Raw genomic sequence first — 10,593 nt, 5'->3', positions numbered from 1 at the left:
ATAAATAAACTCCCTTCATAACCAGGATTATGAAGGAGTTCATTCATACTATATGACTATAGTTCATATATTAATACTGATTGCTCAACCTGGCCCAACATGAGGGTCACTCACTGCGGCATACTCATGTCGGACGCTGTCCCACGAGACTGCGGCATAATGCTTCTTTTCTGGGAGGTTATGTCATGTTGTGCAGCGTGATGGGATTCGGTTCCCCATATAATATATTATTATTATACTTGTTGTTTACACAATCTGAGGGCTGGGTTTGGTGGGATGCTCTGGGCCAGAAAGTCCAGGGCCACTTTTTAGTCCCAATCTGCCCCTGGTCCCAAGGTAAGGTACGAGGAGCACAATTAACTTTAATATCTATAGCTGATTTTCTAAAGTTTGCTCTTTTGTCTTCTTCTAAAGTAAGAAAATGTCTGTAATCACCGCAATACTGCACGAAATGCACAGACGAATCAAAAGCACATAGGTCTACTACAAACTGTTGCACAAATGAGAACAATAGTAGTTTAGGCTTAACTTCGTGTCTTAAACTTAATTACCTTTTCAAAATAATCAATTAGATGTATTAATGTTGAGTTTTGAAGAGGGTTGACAGGTGTTTTACGAATCCTCACGCATGTTGAGGAAAATCATGAATATTCATTGTCGTATTATTGGGCATAGATTCAAGTGACACATTGTAGAGCAACTGAACAGCATTTATTCATGCAACATTCCGAACTCACATTCCCCACATGAACCCCGAGCACCTAGTAGTCCCGGTACTTCCTGTTGGACGCTTCATAATAAAGCCCCCTTTCATAATAAAACCCATTACTCCACATCCCCCTTTCTAGGAGATGAATGCAGACTTAAATGAACATTTACTGCATGAATGAAAACACTTTTTTTTCTCTCTCTCTTTTACATTTTACAACTAAATAAAATATTTATATTTTCTTTTTATGTAACTCTTTTGTATTCACAAGTCCAGTCTTTGAGGTTTTATGACACTTTTACCAGACCTGGTTCTGACAGGACCTGGGGAAGCTGCCTTTGGAGTCTTAACCGCAGGCTCTGAACAGTTCGGTGTGAGCCTGGCGCCCTCTGTTGGACAGACTGGTGTACTTGGAATTTGAACCTTTGGTGTGATTTCAGGCAATGGCAATAGATGATGCCTGTTCCTCCTGATGACTCCTGACGGGCTCTCCACGATGTATGAGCGGGGTGTAGAATGAGGTGAGATGACAGTCCCTTCACTCTTGGTGTCTGTGATCCACACCGGTTGTCCTGGTGAGAGCTGAGGAAGATCTCTCACACGATGTCTTTTGTTATACACTGAACTGTCCTTTAGTCTCCTCTCTCTCTCTCTCTCTTCACCACAGTAGCCTCATTTGGCAGGCTGGGAATGAGCAACGAGGGAAGCTGAGGAACTGGCGTACGAAGTCTCCGTCCCATTAATAGTTGCGCTGGGCTGTATCCATTAGCCAATGGGGTCGCTCTGTAGGCTAAAAGCGCAAGATATGGGTCTTTAGCTTTCTTTAATAGTCTTTTCAACGTCTGGACATGACGCTCAGCCTCCCCATTGCTTTGAGCAAACTTTGGACTGCTGGTTACATGTCTGAAACCACATGCTGCAGCAAAGTCTTTGAACAGCTGGCTTGAAAACTGAGGTCCATTGTCACTGTAGAAAAGCTCTGGAATGCCATGTCTGGAAAAGATTGACTTTAGGTGTACTATAACAGGGCAGTGGTGGCTCAGTGGTTGAGGCTCAGGATTACTGACCAGAAGGTCAGGGGTTCAAGCCCCAGCACCACCAAGATGCCACTGTTGTGCCCTTGAGCAAGGCACTTAACTCCAGGTTGCTCCAGGGGGGATTGTCCCTGTAATAAGTGCACTGTAAGTCGCTTTGGATAAAAGCATCTGCCAAATGCATAAATGTAAATGTAAATAACATCTTCTGATCTTGTGGGCGTCAGTTTTGCTAACTCCACAAATCTGGAATAGTAGTCCACCACCAGAACATATTTACTGTTGTTAAGAGTAAAAAGATCAGCTCCAACTTTTTGCCATGGTCTTTCAGGGAGCACACTGGGCATTAGAGGCTCCACTGAATTGGCACGTTCCTTAATGCATGTGGTGCAGTTTTTGACAAGCTCGTTGATTTGGCCACTCAGACCAGGCCACCACACAGACTCTCTAGCTCTCTCTTTGCACCTAGACATTCCCTGATGTCCCTCATGTAAGGCTATGAGAACAGAATTGCGCATAGTGGTAGGAATCATGAGTCTGGTGCCTTTCAGTAACAGTTCATCATGTACAGTTAGAGTGTCTCTGTGTGGCCAATATGCTTTGACTGGACCTGTGAGATGGCTGTAATCTGGCCAGCCTCTCTGACACAAAGACATGACTTCAAAACAAGTGTTATCTGTCTTTAATTGTTCTTTCAGTTGTGTGATGTATGTTGAGCTAGCAGGTAGGCTTCTGACTATTTCATCTACGTAGATGTTTGTGTCAGCCATTAAATCTGCTGCAGCTTTAGAATCTGAATCTTGCACGACAGGTGCGCGTGAAAGGGTGTCCGCTGTGAAGAGTGCTTTGCCTGGAGTGTGTGAGATGGAGTAACTGTACCTCATGAGCCTGAGTCGGAACCGCTGGATCCTGGGTGGAAGCTCGGTTAGGGCTTGTAGTCCCAGCAGACTGACAAGTGGCTTGTGTTCAGTTTCCAAGGAGAAGTGTCTCCCGATGAGGAAGTCTTTAAATCTTTCACATCCCCACGTTAATCCAAACGCCTCCTTCTCCACCTGTGCGTACCACTGCTCTGTCTCAGTTAAAGAGCGTGAGGCGTATGCTACCGGTCTCCACTGCTCACCTTCTTTCTGAAATAGGACTGCTCCGAGTCCGTAGGATGAGGCATCAGCAGACAGCTTCAGATCTTTGTTTGGATCATAGAGTGTGAGAACAGGTGGTGATGTCAGTTCACTTTTCAGCTAATCAAATGCTTTTTGTTGTGCATAGCACCAAACCCACTGGTTTTTCTTTGAAAGCAGATCTCTTAGGGGCTTATCTTTTTCAGCCAGTCCTGGAATAAATTTACCTAACTGGTTGACCATTCCAAGAAAGCTGCGAACTTCGCTGACATTTGACGGCTCTTTCATCGCTTTGACTGCCCTGATTTTATCCGGGTCAGATTGGACTCCCTCCGCAGACAAAATGTGTCCAAGGAACTTTACCTCCTGTTTGCTTAAGTCACATTTCTCCATATTTAGTGTGACACCAGCCTCTTGCAGTTTGTGAAGCACTGTGTGAAGTCTGACATTATGTTCCTGCTGGTCCTCTCCCCAAATGAGTATGTCGTCCATATGACAAACCACGCCTGGCAGCCCATTGAGAATCACTGACATTCTCCGCTGAAAATGTTCTGGGGCTGAGGCTATTCCAAAAGGAAGTCTGTTAAAATGGTAGCGTCCGAAAGGGGTAATGAATGTTGTATAGTGTGCTGACTCAGGTGATAATGGGACCTGCCAAAACCCTCTGTTTGCATCTAACTTACTGAAGACGCATTGCTCCAGCCAGAGATCCAAGTGTCTGTTCCACTGAAGGTAAGATGTACTTCTCTCTGCACACTGCATTATTGAGGTGAGTGAGGTCCACACAAATACGCACTGAGTCATTTTTTGTTGGCACTGGGACCATACCTGAGCACCATTCAGTTGGCTCTTCAACTCTGCTGATTACTCCCATGGACTCCATTTTTTCCAGTTCCTGTTTCACTTTTCCCAACAAAGGAATGGGGACATGCCTTGGTGTGGCCAGGGAAAAAGGAACAGCGTCAGGTTTTAGCTTAATAGTATAAGGTTGCTGCATTAACCCCAAACCCTGACACAGCTTTGGGTATTTCTCATTTAACACTTTCATGTCTATGCTATCTGCTCTAGACACAAGGTTTAGCTTGAAACTTGCTGGCCTGCTCAACAGCGCTATGTGCAAATCTTTGATAACATATACGTTTTCTTCAATTTCTTCTTCACCTTTGCACAATGTTTCTCTGCACATACCCAATACATTGAGAGGAGTGCCCCCAGGTCCAAACAATGGTCTGTCTGGTTTGCATAACTCTGTCACATTGTGATTTATACTGTAGTACATCTGGGCTGGGATAACTGAAACATCCGCTCCAGTGTCTGTCTTAAATCTGACTTTGTGGTTTCTGATGGTAAGGTCTGCATACCAAGGATCTGACCCTGCGTCCACAGAACCAAGGAACATGGGTGTGTCATTATATTCCTCTGTTTCTATCACATGCACGGATTTAGCAGACTTACACACCTTACTGTAATGTCCTCTTTTACCACAGTTATGACAAGTCACATCTTTTGCTGGACATTGAACTATAGCATGTGCTGGTGTTTTACCACACCTGTAGCAGGATCTCTCATTTGGTGTTTTGGACTTTGTTGAGTATTTTGGCTGAGTTGGGGACTTGTATCTTAGATACTGTTGTTTTGGATGCTGTTGTTTTCTATATTTCACTGACACAGCATCTATTTCCGTGTTGTTCTCTCCTCTAATGTCTGTTTGTTGCCTTTTTATGACTTCTGACTGCCGGGCTTGAATTACTGCCTTCTCTAGCATCAAGTCCTTGTCCATTTGTAATCTCTCAGCTAAGCTGGTGTCTCTGAGTCCCACGACGAGGCGATCCCTTATTAGCTCATCGTGTAGAGCACCGTAGTTGCAGTTTTCAGCCAAAGCATAAAGCGCGGTGACAAACAAGTCAACAGTCTCATTAGTTAGCTGTACTCTTTGATTAAAACGGGCTCTTTCATAGATAATGTTTTTCCTGGGCACAAAATATATGTCCAAATTGTCTTTTACCGCTAGATACTGTTGTCTCTGCACGTCCGTTAAAGCTTGACCTCGAAGAATGTCGTCCGCTTCATCCCCCATACAGTAGATGAGCGTGTTTACCTGGTTAGCCTCAGAGCTAAGATGCAGATTGCTGGCTAGACGGAAACTTTCAAATCTCCGTATCCACTTTTCCCATTGCTGAGGCTTAGAAAAATCAAACGCTTCGGGAGGCTGAATGGTGAATGTGGCGTTCAGGGGTGGATTTGCGTTAATGTTGCCGCTGTTTACCTGTAGCTGGGGCGGTAGCCTGCGAGGCTGCGTATGCGGTGCGCTTGCTCCCACTTCATCTGCATCCGACATTATTTTCTTCCGATAAAATCTTCTTTTTCACTCCCAGAACAGCTTACTTTCTCTCCCCGGCAATTGAGCTCTTACTGCCGCCCGACTTCTGACACCATGTCGTATTATTGGGCATAGATTCAAGCGACACATTGTAGAGCAACTGAACAGCATTTATTCATGCAACATTCCGAACTCACATTCCCCACATGAACCCCCGAGCACCTAGTAGTCCCGGTACTTCCTGTTGGACGCTTCATAATAAAGCCCCCTTTCATAATAAAACCCATTACTCCACATTCATGAATACCAAATATCTCAGAAACCGAACATCTTGTAACACCAGTTGAAAAGGCTCAAACATTTTTTTATTTCAAACCTATTTACGTCATCACCTAATGGCGTCATAACGTCATTCCTGATTTCCCGGCGTCTTGGCGTATATGGTAGGCTAAAACGTTTTCACATAAAGCCATGTAGACAAATAAGGCTGTTTTCTTTACTTGTAAGTTGTAATAATTAAGGGTGTTTTTGTCATCAGTGTGACATTAAATGATTTCCCTGCACGTTGAATACGTCTTAAACTATTTGTCTATTTCAGTTTGTAGCACCCAGAACAAACAATGCATACATATATAGAGACTTAACTTGTCTTAAAATTCCCGAGCTAGGCAAATTCTTCCAAGAAACAAGACGAACAATGGCAACAATGTAGGCCTAATGTCTTCGATTAGGCTATTTAAAATTATCGTCCAGTTCTGTGTGTCTCCTTTGTTTTTCTGAGCGATGTTTTCGTTTTCTTCTTGGGGCTCATGAGCTGCTGGTCATCTATTAAAAGTTTTATGGTCATAATAAAGCACAGCCTTAAAACAAATTCAAAAAAATTATAAAAAAACTCGATGACATTTTTACCAGTCTGTAGTAACCATTTTGAGTCGCATGATGGCGCCAAATAGCTATTCTAATATACGTTGAACTGCTAGAATCATTGCACTACTATACAGGCTCTATTCTTTCAAATGTATTTCAAAAGATAACAGGTCAAAGTTAACTCCTACGAATAACAACAACTAAAAAAAGAATCAAACAAAAAAGAATGAAAACATATGCACTTGGTAACACGCTTACTATATTTCAGCTAGGACTGGCATGGTTAGTAAACCCTATCAAAATTGCCTACATGCAATATTACATTAATAAATAGCCCTTTTTAAGCCTTTTGTCTGTTCTGAAAGCCAATGAGGATTTTCTTTAGAAAAATCACCTATCTGATTCATGAGTTCAACAATTTTCAACATTGACTTATCAAAAACCGACACATTATTTGTTGGCAATTCACTCCTTTCAAAAGATTGGGGGTCACGCCCTCCCACCCTCATTCTGTTGTGTTCCCAAGTCTGTTTTGTAGTGTTTAACGGACCACAAGCTGGTGATTTTGTCAAAGATATACAAAGGTTGTGTAGGCCCCCATTGTACTACCAAAACAACGCCAACCCGCATCTCAGAATAGCATTCTGAGTTGCTATTCTTCTCACCACAATTGTACAGAGCAGTTGAGTTGCCGTAGACTTTGTCAGTTCGAACCATTCTGGCCATTCTCTGTTGTTCTCTCTCATTAACAATGCATTTCCATCTGCAGAACTGTGGCTCACTGGATGTTTTTTTTTGTTTGTTTGTTTTTGGCACCATTCTGAGTAACTTCTAGAGACTGCTGTGTGTGAAAATCCCAGGAGATCAGCAGTTACAGAAATACTCAAACCAGCTCGTCTGGCACCAACAATCATACCACGGTCCAAATCACTGAGATCACATTTTTTCCCCCATTCTGATGATGGTCGATGTGAACATTAACTGAAGTTCCTGACATGTATCTGCCTGATTTTATACACTGCAGGCTGCCACAAGATTGGCGATTAAATTAATTGCATGGATGATTGTTGGTGCCAGGTGGGCTGGTTTGAGTATTTATGTAATTTCTGATCATGTAACATTTAATGTGGTAGCAGTCAGTAGCCAACTGCGAAAACAAATGAGTTGCTGTGGCAGCTTCTATTGAATGATGAGATAGCTTGGATGGAAGATCTGTTCTGGTGAAGGCGAATGCTTTGCAGCGTCACTGCATTGGTCTGTTTGTGGGCAATGGGCGTGGCCGAATGCCGGAAGATCGACGCCATATAGAGGTAAACGGCTGTTTATATATGCATACTCTAGCGATGTGATTGGTCAGATTAAATGACCTTGTTCCTCCTGAACCTTGTTTATAAAACTCCATATGTTAATATAAAAATAATAGTTTAAACACTTGGAAGGACATAAAACAAGAATATTTCCAATTATTAGCCTGTTGCATCAAGGCCTATGAAAAATATAGGCTAAGTAATTAAGAAAAGAGTAAAAATGGTCTGTTCTGTGAGTATGTGACATGCCACGTTGCTGTCTATCCTTTTTAATAGGAAACATGAATGTTTCCTAATAACGATCGACCTTAGAGTTAAGAAGTTATTTTTTTTTACGTGCGTTCCCCAAAACTGCACTTAACATGAACGTGCGAGGACGCGCTTTTAGGGCTACTTAAGAGAGTCGCTGTCCGCGGGACAGTGCTGAAGTGTGCCCTAGTGCTGATCGTCAGTGTAACTTAATTATATTTATGCGTAACTTTGCATTTATTTGTAATTTACCTCACTAATATATATATATATATATATATATATATATATATATATATATATATATATATATATATATATATATATATATTTATGTTGCTAATATTTGTTTAAAAATATTCGACCAATATCTAGCCTACATATTACAGGTCCTTCTCAAAAAATTAGCATATTGTGATAAAGGTCATTATTTTCCATAATGTAATGATAAAAATTAAACTTTCATATATTTTAGATTCATTACACACCAACTGAAATATTTCAGGTCTTACAGCTCATGAAAACCCAAAATTCCTATCTCAAAAAATTAGCATATTTCATCCGACCAATAAAAGAAGTGCTTTTAATACCAAAAAAAAGTCAACCTTCAAATAATTATGTTCAGTTATGCACTCAATACTTGGTCGGGAATCCTTTTGCAGAAATGACTGCTTCAATGCGGTGTGGCATGGAGGCAATCAGCCTGTGGCACTGCTGAGGTGTTATGGAGGCCCAGGATGCTTCGATAGCGGCCTTAAGCTCATCCAGAGTGTTGGGTCTTGCGTCTCTCAACTTTCTCTTCACAATATCCCACAGATTCTCTATGGGGTTCAGGTCAGGAGAGTTGGCAGGCCAATTGAGCACAGTAATACCATGGTCAGTAAACCATTTACCAGTGGTTTTGGCACTGTGAGCAGGTGCCAGGTCGTGCTGAAAAATGAAATCTTCATCTCCATAAAGCTTTTCAGCAGATGGAAGCATGAAGTGCTCCAAAATCTCCTGATAGCTAGCTGCATTGACCCTGCCCTTGATAAAACACAGTGAACCAACACCAGCAGCTGACATGGCACCCCAGACCATCACTGACTGTGGGTACTTGACACTGGACTTCAGGCATTTTGGCATTTCCTTCTCCCCAGTCTTCCTCCAGACTCTGGCACCTTGATTTCGAATGACATGCAAAATTTGCTTTCATCCGAAAAAGTACTTTGGACCACTGAGCAACAGTCCAGTGCTGCTTCTCTGTAGCCCAGGTCAGGCGCTTCTGCCGCTGTTTCTGGTTCAAAAGTGGCTTGACCTGGGGAATGCGGGGATGTTTCTACTCCAGACTCAGTCCACTGCTTCCGCAGGTCCCCCAAGGTCTGGAATCGGTCCTTCTCCACAATCTTCCTCAGGGTCCGGTCACCTCTTCTCGTTGTGCAGCGTTTTTTGCCACACTTTTGCCTTCCCACAGACTTCCCACTGAGGTGCCTTGATACAGCACTCTGGGAACAGCCTATTTGTTCAGAAATTTCTTTCTGTGTCTTACCCTCTTGCCAATGGGTGTCAATGATGGCCTTCTGGACAGCAGTCAGGTCGGCAGTCTTACCCATGATTGCGGTTTTGAGTAATGAAACAGGCTGGGAGTTTTTAAAAGCCTCAGGAATCTTTTGCAGGTGTTTAGAGTTAATTAGTTGATTCAGATGATTAGGTTAATAGCTTGTTTAGAGACCCTTTTCATAATATGCTAATTTTTTGAGATAGGAATTTTGGGTTTTCATGAGCTGTATGCCAAAATCATCAGTATTAAAACAATAAAAGACCTGAAATATTTCAGTTGGTGTGCAATGAATCTAAAATATATGAAAGTTTAATTTTTATCATTACATTATGGAAAATAATGACCTTTATCACAATATGCTAATTTTTTGAGAAGGACCTGTAAGTGTTTTACAATCATTTTGTGCAGAAAGATCTATTTATTTTACACAATCTTCCATAATCAGGTGCGCACGTGTAATATTTCGTTTTCACACATTTCTCTCGATGTGAAAGCGTCCAGGATTCCAGGCCCTGTGTATGATCCTGCTAATTACAAGCAATCATTGAATATTAGGCCTACGAGGTTCACCGTGTTATCACACAGCGCAAAATAAGAAGACGTTTAGAAGCTGCGCTTAAGGGACATGCACCAATGAAGTGGTCTGCTCTTTACTCCCAAAATTGATAATAATGACAGCAATGCTGCATGTGCGGTGCCACACGACTGTAGGATAGTGCTGGCGAGACCTCCTTTAGATATCAGATAGGAAGAGGAGCAAGGATGATGAGCCAATATTTACTTAAGATTTTCATGCAGTTATTTATTTTTTTCTTCTCTCTCTGGTTTTCATTTATACAGTTGTCTGCATCAATCATGCCACCACTTTGCTGTTACCACAGTCAACACAAATATCTTTATATGTTTACTAATTAATCAATTTATCCATATCTGTTTTAGGTATTTCATTATTATTATTATTATTAAACTTGCCTGTCAAAATCAAAATAAATAAAACATAGGTATCCTGATATTAATGTGTAATCATAAATTTTGTCTATAGGCAATTAAATTGTATCAGGTGTCGTTTTGCGTTTGTCCTTCAGGTGTGTGCATAGTCTGTGTGCTTATGATGCTCTTAGCGCAGCACGAGTTCTCCAGAGCACTCGTAACTCTACGAAAATGTTCAAGTACTACTTCAGTTACGATGCTTTTGGTAAACGAGGCCCAGATAACAATGAACTCAATTAAATCTAAATAGATTTAGATTTAATGTATTTCTTTTTATATTGAGTAATATAATTTAAAGATATAGCTAAATACATTTTTCAAGCGTCAGACTATTGGTTCTTAAAAGCTTTGTTTGTAAAAACTTTATTGATCCCCTGTCCGAATAAAACAAATATATTGTTCCGTTTCATAATACAACACAAGTTCGGAGTAGTCTTTCGTTTAATGTATTATACAAAA

Source organism: Xyrauchen texanus, chromosome 37 (genome assembly GCF_025860055.1).
Source record: "Xyrauchen texanus isolate HMW12.3.18 chromosome 37, RBS_HiC_50CHRs, whole genome shotgun sequence".
Taxonomy (NCBI): domain Eukaryota; kingdom Metazoa; phylum Chordata; class Actinopteri; order Cypriniformes; family Catostomidae; genus Xyrauchen; species Xyrauchen texanus.
The sequence above is the reverse complement of the archived record's forward strand: the minus strand, read 5'-3'. Positions refer to the sequence as shown.